This window comes from Microtus pennsylvanicus, chromosome 12 (assembly GCF_037038515.1).
Source record: "Microtus pennsylvanicus isolate mMicPen1 chromosome 12, mMicPen1.hap1, whole genome shotgun sequence".
Classification (NCBI taxonomy): Eukaryota; Metazoa; Chordata; class Mammalia; order Rodentia; family Cricetidae; genus Microtus; species Microtus pennsylvanicus.
In genome coordinates this window covers 21,148,555-21,164,672 of record NC_134590.1, presented here as the reverse complement: position 1 = coordinate 21,164,672, position 16,118 = coordinate 21,148,555, and the positions used below count along the sequence as shown (strand labels likewise).

Below are 16,118 nucleotides of genomic sequence, written 5' to 3'. Positions count from 1 at the left end.
CAAGCACCTGAAAAGAGATATGATGTGTTCTTCTATTCTACAGGCACACATACAGACAGAACACTGTACATAATAAATGAATAAATAAATAAATCTTAAAAATCTTTTTAAAAAGGAATATAAATGCCTTATTGTTGGTGTTAATAGATAATACAATCTGTTCTCATTCAAAAGTTATCACATGTGAATTTTAGTATTCTGTTGAATTAGTAGTCTAAAGGCTGAAACCCAAGGAAGGAAAATACCAGGAATATCATAGCCCCGGTATGTCCATTTTGATTTAGAGCGGCAGCAGTTTCATGAGTACCATCATCTGAAAAGAAGTATTTATTTCAACATACTTCTTTCACTTGAAAATAGCAAATATTTAGACACCTTTGGCTACACAGTAAGGATTTTATAAAAATAGAGCAGATCATATAAACTGACTTCAAGTTCTCAGCACTGTCCAAAAGGTAAGACAGCATATTCTGATTTTCTTTGTTGTTCATACTATAAGGAATTATGATGAGATAATCTGCTTGTTTATCTTACAGTGGGCACAGGATGTGCATTAGAGTACTTTCAGATTTCTTTTTTTTCAATTTTTTATTGATTTTTTTTATTGATCTCTACATTTTTCTCTCTGATCCCTTCCCTGCCTCTCCCCCACTCCCCCTTCAACCCTCCCTCAAGATCCCCATGCTCCCTGCTTACTCGGAAGATCTTGTCTTTTTCTACTTCCCTTGTAGATTAGATCTCTGTAAGTCTCTCATAGTGTCCTCATTGTTGTCTAAGTTCTTTGGTGTTGTGATTTGTAGGCTGGTTTTCTTTGCTTTATGTTTCTTTTAAGGGGGCAAGATGTCTTTCAAATGTTATCAAACACACATTTTTTTTTTAAATTCTGGCATTTCTCTCCTTTTTTGAGGAAAATTTAGTTCTAGAAATAGTTTGTTTCTGAAATACAGCTACATAAATTTGTAACTCTATAAAATATTTCTTCCTCTTGCATTAATTAAATATACTAGTTTTAGGGAGTAGTGTAATTTAGGAAAATTTTTAATGTGAAGACAGCTAAATGTATCATTATAGGTTTAGAGTATAAACCCAAGTTTTCCATTTTTTATTCACCAAAACATCTGCATTGTAGTTCGTTTTAAAATTTTCCTATGCCTTAGTCTCTGCCAAAACAAGTGTTTGTTTCTGTTTTATTTAACACTTGATTTGTGTTCATATTGTTGTGAAACAATGTTATGGTGTTGAATTGCCTCATTTTGTTTTTGTATCCACCAAAGTTGCTGAGAAATAGAGATAATTATATATCATACAGATTGGAGAATCATTTTTATAAATTATTTGATGTATGATCTTGGGTCATTATTCTCTGTGCATGAGTTTTCTTATCCTAAATCTGAAGTGTTTACAGGCTATATTGAGAAACAAATCCTGGAAGCCATATGTGCTCCTTTGAATAGTGGTGCTAAAACAAGAACTACCATGTGATTTTTTTCCCCAGCCTCCAACCTACTTTTTAAATCTTACACAACTGTAATTTAGTGGAATGCTGGAGTGCTAGTGATTGATTTTACATACATTCATCTGCTCTATTAGATATATAAAACAAAGAAGATTAACAACAGTTATTTTTAACTTACTCTGTAAAAAATATTCTAGATTCTTCTCTGATATTACCTACTTAGTTTACAAAGTTAATTGATTAGTATTTACATTTATTACTAAGTAAGAATAAGGAGAAAATCCAGAAAAAAAATAACAGATCATGATATCTTTTTCCCAGTCAAAACAAATACAAAGAACATAAATCTTTGAAGTTACTCGCTGGAAACATAATTACTACATATCGTATTTGTAGTAGCATTTTTTTAGAATGCAAAATCATGTTCTATAACTTCATCCTTCTAGTATGCATCAGACAGGTAATGTTATTGTTCACTGATACTTTTATAGCAAGAGGGTAGTTCTCTGTGTCAACCTAATTGGATCATCAGCTGCTCAAATATTAGATGACTGTCATCTTAGTATGACCCTAGAATATTTCAGAAGATTTGAATTGGTGTACTAAGGAATTTAGCATGCCAACATAAAGGGACATCACCAAATCTCTTAAAGCAATGAAAATTAAGCTTCTAATAATTGCATACACAGATGCACCTCAGTTGTCCTTTCCACTTTTCTACAGATCCTTATCTTTGGATACTTTGAAACTGAAAATAGTTCCTAAGAAATACAATTTTAAGAGACAATTTTAGTAATTTATTTCTTGATTTAAGAAATAGAGTTTCTGTCTGATTATATCTAAATTTGTCTTTATTTCTAATTTCAAAAAAACACTTCTAGTCCTCAGGATTATTAGCAAGGATTCATTTTTAAAAATACAATATTAGGGTTTAATGATTTTTAATTTAATATAATTTCTTTATTGATTCTTTGGGAATTTCACATTTTGTAACCCTGCTCACCTACCAAAACCCCCACATCCTCCCCTCTCCCTGCAACTGTAGTAAGGAACCGCTTGTTTGTCCCAGCTTACCAGAACCGAAACAATCACATAGAAACTGTATTAATCAAATCACTGCTATTCCCCTTAGCTCGATCTAGCTTCTAGTTGGCTAACTCTTACATATAAATTTAACTCATCTCCATTAATCTGTGTATCACCATGTGGCAGTGGCTTACTAGGTAATGTCCCAGGCATCTGTCTCTGGTGGGGCTACATGACTTCTCCCTGACTCTGCCTCCTTTCTCCCAGCATTCAGCTTAATTTTCTCCACCTACCTCTGTTCCCCTGTAGCTCTGCTATAGGCCCAAAGCAGTTCCTTTATTAACTAATGTTATTCACAGCATACAGAGGGAAATCCCACATCATGCCACGACCCCCCAAGAAAACTTAAAAAAAATAAATAAATAAAACAAAACAAAACAAACAAAGCAAACAAGCAAACAAACAAAACCAAAACCAAGACAAACCCCCAAACCTCTTATTTTCCATCTTTTCCACCTCTTCAACACTTCTTTTGATATCGGGGGCAATGTGGCACACAGTATACACTTTTGTCCAATCAGCTTTACTAGTAAATGCTCATTGCAGTGAGTCACTGGTCTGCTTTAAGGCCTTTGGTTTGCGGTTCACCATCATTACTGGATCCTCACGGAAACTCCTCTGGGACCATGGCCTCCCCAAGTAATAGAGATTCTGTGGGTATCTTTCCACAGGACCAGTCATTTCTCAAGCTCCAGCAAATCCTAGATGGGGTAGATGTTATGGCAGTCCCACCCAAGTCCCTGTTGTTGGCCTGGGTGGTAGCTGAGTTCATCAGTCTTAGTGGCTGGGGCCACCTGCAACAGGCAAGGGGGTGGAGCCAGCTCCCCTTTGATCACACCATCAGGGTTAGTTCTTCTTCACCTGTAGTGAGAGCAAAGGCCAGGTCTCCTGCAGAATCGTACCTGGAGAGGCAGAGCCAACTTTCCCAAGGCCAGCGAAGGGCAGAACAGTCCTTCTGTGTTCCTAATGGCCGGCTGAGGTAACACAGGCCAGAGACATCAAGCAAGAAAGGTTTTATAAAAGTAACAAACACAATGGCTATTCGTGTCCATCACTGACATGATATAATTAAGAGTAGTTAGATTCACCCTTAGTCCAAAGATCTCTAGAAAACTAGGAAATTCATGAAGGTGGCTGTTTGCTTGTTAGATCACTGTTCCAAATAGGGATAAATAAGGATGATCACAGAGACCACAAGTCCCAGATGAAACACCCCGTGCATGATTTAAGTGTTTTTGAGTGTCCTGAAAGAAACCCGTTCCTCCTAGAGCAGTGCTGAATGAGATTGCTGAAGTCAAATCCAGAATCCCATGCTGCAGCTGTCTGAATTAAAGTGGGATTCAGAGCATCCCAGGGCATATCTTGTGAAAGGGGTAAATAAAGAAAGAAATTTTGTAAAATGGGGTGGACCTATGTGGGAAGACACTAATGAAATTAAGGCCAGAACATCTCCAATTTTTGATGTGACTCCCCCCCCCTCCCCCCCGTAAAGGAAGTCTAGAGTACACAGGTAAGAGATGCCAATTATTTAATTCTATTTTATTTACTTTTATTCAGGATCGGTTTAAATTTAAATAAACATTTGGGGATGGTTACTCTAGATTACAGTTCTGGACAGGGAGGATTTAATTTATAGTGATAAACATGTTTGGCTTCATCCAGTTGATCAGTGCTGAGATAGGAACTCATACAGTTTTGCTTCTCAAAATAATCTTTAAACAACTGATCATCCCCATCTAGTTTCTGGAGGAGGCACTGAAAACAAATACTATGTTTCTCATTTTACGTTTTTTCAGGATCAGAGCTTGGAGTAATAGGCCTTTTGTTCAGTAAAGTTTCTTTTGACTTAGCAGAACAAAACCAAATGGTAAGTGGACAAAACAAAGATGAAGTTGGAAATACTAAAAACAGTACCCAAATCAAAACCAACAGATTACTTTGAAATAATGTTTCTTCTTCTCACCATAATGAGTACTTATCTTCTGTTGTTGGTTATGTATGTCCTATGCTTTAACATAAGAATTATCATATGTTTGCTTGACAGGAAACTTTTATTGTGATCCGTATTGTATCGTCTTTTTTTTTGTTGTTGTTAAACACTCATAAATTCTGTTGGGACTTTGAAAAATTTAGAAACCTTTCTCTTTTTTTGTGGGCTTCCACCTGTGTTGTAGACTTGTCCCTGTCATTTTCTCTGTACTTTTTGTGACTGCTTTTCAAAAACTTGGTGTTTGCAGATCAAATTATTTTCCAGCTGCAGTCAGTCAAGACAAACTTCTCTGTGGTGAGGTGACTGAACTCCATCATTCTTTACATATCCTTAGCTCTTTTAAGTTGTTCTCTGATTTCCACAATGTGAAATATTCATTGCGACACTCAATTTTATTCAGATAAAATTATAATGCCACAGTTAACCTGTTGTAATAATGTCAAAGAGACTTCATATTTAAGGGATGCAAAGACATCCAATAAAATAAGAGGGGTAAATGAAATATGAATGGCTTTTCCCTTCAATTTATAAAGAAGGAGCAATGTACAAAAATAAATCAGAACAGCCAACAGTGTTCAGTGGGTTTACTTTCTTCTCGTCAGGAGATTTGGTTCTTGGAGAAGAAAGTGAAAAATGCACAAAGTGAGCTATCTATTATTAAATGTCACCAAATAGTGGGGACCATGATAGTGTTGTTCTATTCATATTTCTTGTGTGCTGTGTAGTAACGACATTAAGGATATCACATCTTCTTCTTTATATACTCCCAAGTAAGAAGTCCTTTATTTCTGAGCATTTACTTCTACATTTACACCTTTCAAATTTAGTAAAGAATACATTCCCAAATATGCATAATAAACAGGCTTTTATGAATAGCAGAGTTTTGAAATGGATCAAATGAAGATGCCAACTTCAGAGGGACTTTAAATTTAAGTTGAAATTAATCTTCAGGAGTTGTAAATGGTTATACTCATTGACAGTTACAAAGACAGGTTGCATATTAAATGCACATTTGTGCATAGGCATATATTGATAGAGACTAGGATTTCTTTTCTTAATAGTTAATGGTCATGGGACCATTAGAATGAATTTTATTTCTTGCATCATCAGAGTTAACATCAACTGAGAAAATGTCTTTCTAAGATCTGGTTGTATGACATTTTCTTAAATAGTGATGGGTGGAAGAAGGCACAGATTACTGTGGATGGTGACATCCCTGGGTTGGTAGTCCTTGGTTCTTTAAAAAAAGCAGGCTGCATAAGCTATAATGAGCAGGCCTCTAAGGAGCATGCCTCTATGGTCTCTGCCTCAGCTCCTGCTTCCAGGTTCCAGCCTTGCTTGAGTTCCTGTCCTGACTTTCTTCAGAGGGAACAAGATGTAGAAGTACATGACAAACAAACTCCTTCTTCCCAAATTGTTTTTGATTGAACTGTTTAATCCAAGAAATAAAAAGACCCCATGTGAAAATAAATAAAAAAATAATAAAAAAGATGGTTCACTACTTTTCAGAGTATTAATATAGTAAAGCTTAGGTTTTAATAGGAATTAGCTTAATAAATAACTTTATATGAAGCATCTAGTGAAATAAGTACTTCTGTGTTTTATATCTAGTATGGTATATGATTTCTTTCCTTTGATATGAAATTAAATACCATTTTAACTTGCTATCATGTTTAGGAACTGTTTAAACTTATGCATAAGAAGAAATTACTATAAAACCCTATTATTTTACTTTAATTTTGTTCCCAATATTTGCTTATGCGAGTTCACCAACAACAAACAAAATGTATTCGTTACACATCATGCATTTGGGTAGAATCTTGAGGTTTCCTGATTTAGATCATTTTACTTTAGATAAATGCACTTTGATATTTTAAAAAGGTTGCTGTGAATGCTATCAACAAAAATCAGAAGGAAGAAAAAGCTCCAAGCTGGTGTGAATAACACACCATCAGTGAACTTCAGATTTCCTATCCCCGACTGCCAAAGGTGTAAATGAGCATCTGAGGCCATTGCTAATTACAGCAGTCTGCAGACAGAAACTGCTGTTCTGAATGTAGGAAGGAAAGTGAGATGCGGCAGCGATTTCCACAGCATGTAATTTTAGAACTTTTCTCTGTGACACTGTGTATCTGATCTTACCAACCACGGCTCACAGTCGTATCACTCATCTGGAGCATTTTATTTAAAGCTTTTTTTTTTTTAAAGTACACATGTGTGATTAATAGCAATGCAAAGATTTCTAACTAGCAACACTCTCTGCTGCAGTATTCCAATTCTATGATCTTAGTTAACTGGGTATTTTAAAAAAATGTTACTTATTGGTAGCCTTTCAAAGATTCAGATCTTGATAAAAGGCTATCACTGGTTGATGAGGAATTAAACTAGGAGGGTAAAACAGCACAGTCATTGTCTTGCATAAAAAGCCAAATTGTTTTTCATATTTGACATCTTACACTTAGTCTCAAAAAATTGTTTTTATTGATTTAAAGTCAAGATGTTAGAAGGGCTAGTACTTGGTAATTTTTGATGGGAAAATGATAATTTTTGTCAGTTTTTTAAAAATTTAATATTCTCTTATACAATATAAACCAAGCACAGTTTCCCCTCCCTCCACTCCTGCCAGTCCTCCCCATCTCTCACATATCCATCCCTTCTCCTTTTACCTTCAGAAAATCTCAGGCCTCCCACGGATAAAATCTGAACAGTGCATACAAGATGGAATAAGATTACATACAAACCTTCAGCTCAAGACTGGACCAGGCAACCCAGTAGGACAAAAAGGGTTCCAAAAGCAGGCAGAAGATTGAGAGACAACCCCCACTCCCACTGTTAAGAATTCCAGATAGAGAGCAAGATAACAAGTATAAGACATTCAGAGGACCTAAGCACAGACCCATGAGATTCTGTGATTGCCGCTTTAGTCCCTGTGAGCCCGTATGAGCCCTGCTTTTAGTTGATTATATAAACCGTGTTCTTGTGGTGTCCTCTGCCTCTCTGGTTTTACAATCCTTCCCCTTCTTCCACTGGGTTTTCTGAGATCTAAGAGAAGCAACTTAATGGAAATTTCTAGTTTGGATTTTCTCTCCACCTATTGTTTGCCTGTGGTCTTCTGTATCTGCTCCCATCAGCTACTGGAGGAAGCCTTTCTGATGCTAAACACCAATCTATGAGTATTATTTTCAAAAGTTCAACACCTTCACCCATTACCCTCTTCCCCTCTCTCCCATGCAACTTTGAGATTAGTATTTTTTTCTTCTTTCCCCATCAGGTCCAGTTTCTATTGCTTTGCTCTTCTTGAGAGTGGAGGACTCCCTAATATGTGATCCTTCCTTGTCCAATAGCTATCAGCTACAATAACTCCTCAGCTGGTGGAAGAATGTTGTGCCAATGTTCTCACATTTATGCTGGGATTTCATCAGGCTGGAGACTGTGCAGGCCTGGTATATGTTGTTACCATCACTGTGAGCTTACATATGCATCTGTATTGTTTTGCTGCAAAACCAGTTTCTTTTCATAGCTTCCAAAATCCTTTGTATCCCCCAGTCCTAGCTGATATTGTGGGCTGTCTTCAAACTGATACAGTTTTATCTGTATATTCAACAGGGGAAGAGAGAATATCCTTTATTACATGTCAGTGTCCCTAGCACACACTAGTCAGAAAGATATTTAATGATTACTGTATCTTGCCAAACTTTAACACTAGTACTTATCCAATTTCCATTTTTACTTTTTAAGCAATGAGACTGAAAAGGCCCTGAATAAGTGAGCCTCATGAATAATTCTTTACCTTCGTAAATCAAAACCATGTTTTCTTAATCAAGTTGTTCTCATAAAAAAAAAAATCTCTCTTAGTATACTTCTTAGACCTAGGCAATGCCAATGCTCTGGTCATGAGCAATATGTATCATGGAACGTGAGTGATCCAAACACAACAGAAGATAAAGCATTTCCAATACTAAGAGAAACTATGTCTTACTTCAAGTATCATGTGGGCAATAATTTTAACCTAATAGGCTAATGAACTTTGTATATTAAACTTGATTGTCCTTTACCTTGCCATTCTTAACCATACTTTTTTTAAAAAAAATATATATATACTGGCTTGCTAGAGAGACTTTTGCAGAGATGTGGTAATTCTATTTTTTTTTAAATAAGTAAGAGTTCTAAGATTCAGTTCAAAGTCTAATAAATGCTAAGTCAAGAGGTGTCTCATTTACATACATCCCCAGGTACAATGAAGACTTCAATTTATTTTTGGTGTATTCAATCCTGATTTTTTTCCTTTCTAATTTTTTCTTCCTTTTCAAATTTCCAAAGGATCCGCCCTCTGGTAACTAGCCCAGATCAATATTATCAAACCTCTGTTTGTTCCTTTTCAGGATATGTTGTGTGGCCAGTGAAATCCACTTGCCCACATTCTGTATCAATTACAGAGATGGCTGACATGTTGAAATTGCTTATTCCTTTCTGACATTCATTTCTGACCAGATAAAAGCCGAACATTTCTTTGACATAACTTGTTAGCATTTTATTCTGGGGAAACATAATGATAAAGGGCTCTCTGAAGTCACCACCAGGAGGGGGCTAGGAGTATATGTTTTTGATATCAGTATAAACCATTCTGAGAATCTCAGGAAAATGGTGCTCTTTTCTTTGAATTCATGTTGAACTTGATTGTTCCTGTATACCATGGAAGTGAAACTACACCTTCCCCGACTTCTGAGTTTTTAATCCAGTACATTAGAAGTTGCTTCTTAAATGTCTGCCAGCAAATAGAACACAGTACCACATGGTGTGGATTTTTAGTAAGCTTGTGTTTTAGGGTAATATAGGACTACATAGAATTTATAAGCGACTAGAATAATTTAACAGTTACAGTTTTCTTATGAAACATGTCACCATAAACACAAAAGAAACAAATTACACAAAAATTGTATTAAAAGTTACAAAATTATAAATTATAGTCCTATCTTACCCTTCACTCAGCTAAAACGTTTATCAAAAGGCTACTATTTATGAACCATTTTTCTAAGGCAAGAAAAAAATAGAAAGGCAAGATTGGAAACTGTATCTCAGCTACTTGAAATTACAACATGCTAGGGCTGATAAAAAGAGTAACAGAACAGGCAAAGGCAGAAAACATTCAGAGGAAAAGACTCGAAAGGAGGTATCATAAATAGAGCTCAGACGGTAATTGTTAAAAGCGCTCAAATAAGGATGAGGCCCCTAACTGTCGCCCATGTATTCAGAGTTGTTTATATTGTCCTATTCCAAGTCCTCAATTAGAAGGCTCTTTTATAATTCACCCTTTTGTGCTTAACAAAAATAAAAAGGAATTCTTTCCCAGGACTTATTCAGGGCTGCTGAGTGTCAAAAATCCTTGCAACTGAAGTTTCTCCTCTGCTAGGGGCTTCCTTCATTTAGAGCTTTTTATTACCTACATCTGCTCTTCAGATTTAATTAAAAGTGATCTTTGAGTTGTATACAGTTGAATTCTTCTTATCAATTTTTCTCTTTTATGGACACCAGTTCTTGGTAATTATTCTTTTCATTACACATAATTTCTGTTTATTTTACAGATGAGACATGAAAATGACAAAATCATGTATTCTCTCATTGGCAGCAAACATTTTTTTCTAGCTTCTTTCCTGTAAGAATGAAACATCTATTCATTAACCTTCAGTATATTTTATTTTACACGTAATATTTATTTCAATAAAGACATCTTTACTTTGAACTAACACAGCCTTTAAACCTTTAAATATATATATAGCATGGAAGTTGTGTCTGGAAGGGGAAGATAGGATGATTTCTAATTTAACTTATACAAAGAACTATCTATGCTAATAAATTCTATGAGAAAATTATAATCACAATATACTAATCTGTAAGTATGCTAATTTGCAGTTAAATGAACATTGAATAATTCTCATTATTTGTAACTTAGAGTTGTAGGAAGCTATGCAATGAATAGAATTGGTTGTTTTGCTGCATAGAATTTATGTTAAAAATGAATAGAACAACTTAAGAAACATTTTAAGGGAGCACTGGAATACCAGGCGATTCCTAGTCTCCACTACATTATTTGAATCTGGTGTAAATTGTAGTAGTATACAAACAGTAATGTAATTTTATTTGAATTTATCAATCCTTATTCAAACTAAATAAATTACATTTTATTTTGACAGGGTTAAATTATTATAGTTAGAACAAAGGTCCACCAGATGTCTAAGGCGACAGCAGCCACCTCTGTCCTTGACGAGCAATCACAGGTTGTTGTTTCCAAAACTTGTGAGAAGATGGTGGCTGTAGCTCCAAGTATCTCAACATTAAAAGTCATTTGTAAAGACAGCATCCTTCTTGAGTTTTACTTTATTTTTTAACACCTTTTTTTTTTATTGAGAAAAGGAAAAAAAAAGTTTCAGCCTCCTCCCAGCCTCCCATTTCCCTCCCCCTCCTCCCACCCTTCTTCCCCTCCCCCGACTCCTCTCCCCCTCCCTCTCCAGTCCAAAGAGCAGTCAGGGTTCCCTGCCCTGTGGAAAGTCCAAGGTCCTCCCCTCTCCGTATATGTCAAGGAAGGTGAACATCCAAACTGGCTAGGCTCCCACAAAGCCAGAACATGAAGTAGGATCAAAACCCAGTACCATTGTCCTTGGCTTCTCATCAGCCCTCATTGTTTGCCATGTTCAGATAGTCCGGTTTTATACCATGCTTTTTCAGTCATAGTCCAGCTGGCCTTGGTGAGCTCCCAATGGATCAGCTCCACTGTCTCAGTGGGTGGGTGCACCTCTCGTGGTCCTGACTTCTTTGCTCATCTTCTCCCTCCTTCTGCTCCTCATTGGGACCTTGGGAGCTCAGTCCAGTGCTCCAGTGTGGGTCTCTGTCTCTATCTCCATCCATCACCAGATGAAGGTTCTATGATGATATGCAAGATATTCGTCAGTATTGCTATAGGCTAGGGTCATTTCAGGTTCCCTATCCTCAGCTGCCCAAGGAACTAACTGGGGACATCGCGTTGGGCTCCTGGAAGCCACTCTAGGTTCAAGTCTCTTGCCAGCCCTAAGGTGGCTCCCTTAACTAAGAATTGTGCTTCCGTGCTCCCCTATCCAACCTTCTTTTATCCCAATCATCCTGTTTCCCCAAGTTCCCCCATCCTCCCCTTCTCACTTTTCTCTCCTCATCTCCCCTTACCCCCATCCCACCCCACCGCCAAGATCCCAGTTTTCTCCCCGGCAATTTTGTCTACTTCCCATAGCCAAGAGGATAACTATATGTTTTTCCTTGGGTTCACCTTCTTATTTAGCTTCTTTAGGTTCACCAATTGTAGACTCCGTGACCCTTATTTATGGCTAGAAACTTTTTTATAGAAAGAAATATTTCCTATACTGTTCTGTGTACTTGCTCGACTATTAGATAGTATGTCTGCATCTAAACCACTTGCTGACAAATGAACGAATCGGCAAATAGAAATATACACAAGGCTGGAAGCAAAAAAAAAAGCACTTTTTCAGGGATGAATATTAGAAATGTTTTTGATGGACACTTATAAAACATTATAATGAAATATATTGTCTTGCATAATTAATATAAGCACATAAATTAACATGCACATCACTTTCTTGGAGAAGGGAGATATCTGACAGTAGTGGACTTTTGGCCACTTGGAAGGGATGGCAAACAAAGGCTAGAGCTACAGATGTGTGTTGTCACAGTTTACGGTACTACGTACACTTCCTTCAGTCTCCTAGAAATGTTCATATTCAAAAATGAGACCTTGACAAGTTTGATTTTCCCCAATTAGAGACTTGCTTTGTCAGGATCAGAAACTTTATCTCATTCCAAAGTTTGTGTTCTTTTTCCCAAGCCACTCAGTTTAATGCTGAATCCTGGATCATCTAACAGCATGTTCAAAAGTTCCATTTTTGTCTAATAAAATGATGATAAAATAAAAGTAGCCTCAGAATGAATCCAAGGAAAAAGTTGAAAGACTAAAAGCCTCTTCTGTTCCTTATCAACTTTTTTTTCTCTACATTTCATCGTTTATCAAATCCTACTTAATTGAGGAGTACTTTATGTCAAAGTAAAGCACCCTAATGATTACGTACTTGGGGTTCAGGTTTTATTTAGAGTATCCACAGGATCAGCAAATCGAGTGCCTTTTAATATTTTTTCAGCAAGATGATCAAAGGCTGATGGAGGGAAGATTTTTTGCTTCTACTTGCTGAGAATTTAAGAGAACTTGAGATGTGAAGATTGGTACATACCTTAGTCAAAATAATTAAAACGGGGAGAAACTAGGTTTGCTGAAACTTTGTAAGTTGAAAAACTGGACAAAAATGATGCTTTTCTACTTACAAGTTTTAAAAATGTTGGGTCTTTTTGAAAGGAAAACAAGATATGAACTGAAGATGAAAGCAGTTAAGAAATATTTTCTTGTGTAGACTTCACACTACCCAGGGTTGTTTAAGAACAGAATTTGTAAATCTTGGCTAGGTCATTAAATCAGACACATAACCAAAGATTGCATGCTAGATGTAACGAACTAAAGCTTTCATCCTTCATCTTTTATTTCCCCCTTTATTGAATATATACTATTTCTCATATAATATACCTTTTCATTGTTTCCCATCCATGTATACCTCTCTATTCCCCCCACCTTCCCTTCTAATCTGATTCAACTCTTTCTGTCTCTCAGTAGAAAGCAAACATGTTTCAAGAAATAACAATAAAATAAAGTATAATAAGATAGAATGAATCCTAGTGCATTTGAATAGGACAGAAGTCAACAGGAGAAAAACAGACTCACAAAAGATATAAGAACCAAATAAAGACACAGGCACACTCCTTCACACACTAACCATCCCATTAAAACACTAAAAATAGTAGTATAATAAGCAAAGTACTGTAGTGTAATAAGAGAGAAAAGATGGAATCCTTATTATAAAATAAATGGGAAACTGATGTGTATTATATGTGAGTTAGACAGAGAAAGCAATTCTGGCTTGCAAGTAGTCACTGGGCACACTGCATCAGCAAACTCCCAGCAAGTTCTACTTTCCTTGCCTCTAGTCATCTTCCTATTTACAGTCTCTATGTAGAAAAAAATAAGAGAAAATCAGAAAGAAGGGTATAGTACCATATTTAAATTTTTCAACGTAGATTTCCAATTTTAGTTAAGGAGGATGGGTAAAATTTAAACCCAAGAAGAACTTGAAATACAGGGCCTGCATAAGTTTCAGCCAAAATTGTTCCCAACTATGAGGGTGGGCAGAATGGACACAAGCTCCTATTGCTGAGAAATTATCTCCAACTGATATCTGCTTTCAAAGAGAAAATGTAGTTTTCTCCAATAGAGTCTCACTGACTGTATTAACCACACTTAAGGCCAGGCCCCATGTGCAGCAGCAGATAACACATAATAAACTCAGTGGTATTTTTATAGACCATTTGTCTAAGATAGCTATGTTTGGCCTTTTCCTTATATATTATGGTTTCTATTTTTTTTGTTTTTTATGACTTTTGTGTGTGTGTTGTATGGGTATGTGATTTTTGTGATTTCTTTCTTTGTTTCTTCTTTTAAAGACATTCTGTTTATCTGATGTCTTATTTTCTATTTTGTTTTCTAAAGAGAGAAAGAAAGGTCTGGAATTGGGAAGATTTGGAAATGGGGAGAATCTGGGAGAAATTGGGGTGTTTGATCAAAATATATTTATTGAAAGAAAATTATATATATATTATATAAATTATACATATTATACTAATTTTATTATAATGAAATTATACTAGTTACCTAGAAAGAAAATAAATAATATTTGATTTTGTAAAGGTGATATTGAGATATAGAACATAAAATCTACTATTATATGAAAAAACAAGCTATGTAAGATATCATTGTATTCAGATCTTTCAATAAAATTCTTGCAAACAGGTTACACTTCAATGAAATAATATGGCTAATTATTGGAAAGAAATCCTTAAAGTCAAAGTAAGGCTTTGGAGTACATTACTGAGTTCAAAGGTATTTGTTCTATTCATTTCTACCTGAAATCTTGTCAAATGAATTTTATCACCAAATAAAGTCCAATGTTAGAGATAGTTTACACTAAGATAAATGAGACATTAAGTTTTAGCATAAAGTTCCACGAATTTCATTTTTATTTATCATTTTATTTCTTTCTTTGTCCACTCATTTATTGAGACAAGGCATAGGTTTTTGTTGCCCATGTTCATAAACCATGGTTACTTTTGGTATTTTTGCTCAAAGACACAGTTACTAATGCTACTGACGTTTATTAACCACAGCTAATGAAAGGTATAACAGACTCACTCAACCATGCGCAGAGCAATCCCGAACTGTAACCTCCTTGAAGTTTTCTCACATCTAATTCCACATCACATATCAAGGAGACTTTGTGCCATGTGATTTCCACAAAAGAATCAGTTGGGACTCTTAGACGTGCTGGATTTTCTGAGTATGTCATTCAAATGTTAGTTTTGAATGCTTGAATGGTAGTCTTTAGAAATGCTTTGAAATATTCCTTTTATTCATGAAAATAATTATTTAAAATCAAATTATGAGCTTTTTCTTTTAATATTTACAAGATATAAAGAGGGAAACCAATGGGACTGGCATATTATTTCAGCAAGGCTATTAATTATTACTTCAAATTTTACAAACAGATGTAACCATATACATATTGTCTACTTACTCTTGTGTAAAACAACTAATTGATTATAAGTTTGAACATAGTGTGGTTAATAATTATCATTTAAAATTCTGTTATTGATCACAGGACATGACAGTGCTTCTTTCTTTCTTTTTTCAGTATTCCACATGTGTGACATTTTTTGCTCATAGCACAACTAGAATACAATTGGTTGCATGTACTTTTGATTTGCTAACTTTAAGTTTCTTTATTGTATGTCTGTTTTTAATTTCATTGATTACTAATGTATTTTGATTTCACCTGCATTGTTTGAGATTCAGTATCATCTCTCAAGAATTTCATATATTCATTTATTCACTTATTCATTGATTAATTTTTCAATAAATCAACAACTCATGATGAACTCAAATTCATGCTTTAGGCTCCCAGTACAAAAAATTGACCTGCCTTTATTTCGTGCCTCCTTTCTGTATTCCTAAACTGGAAGCTAAAATTCAATCTAGTCTTTCATATTTTTACTTATTGACAATAACATTGTTTGTTCTGGAGGGGAAGATAATTAGGTTATAGCAGTATCATCACAAATTTCTGAGGTAAATTTGTATATTTATTTTTAGAAATAAAAAAAATGTATTGTCATATATATTTCATAAATTTATGAAGTAATTTAACTTCACATGACCAGTTTATTAAAGTTATGTAGTTAGTCTTATACAATTATTATGTTCTTTAATAGATTTCATATATGACATGGAGATTTAAATAATTAATAAATAGCAAGATAGACTTTAATACAGGGATTCTAACTTTGTGAATAGTAATCCTTCAAATGATTTCACTGTTCTTATTATATACTTATTTTTAAACTTAACATATTTATATTAATAAACATACTGTAAGCACCCCTTTAGGCATT

General features: G+C 35.1%; 1 pseudogene; it reads left to right on the top strand.

Moving 5' to 3' along the window:
• Nucleotides 1-3,168: 3,168 nt before the first annotated feature.
• LOC142832359 (partner of Y14 and mago pseudogene) overlaps nucleotides 3,169-16,118 on the top strand; it is a 57,793-nt pseudogene continuing 44,843 nt past the window's right edge.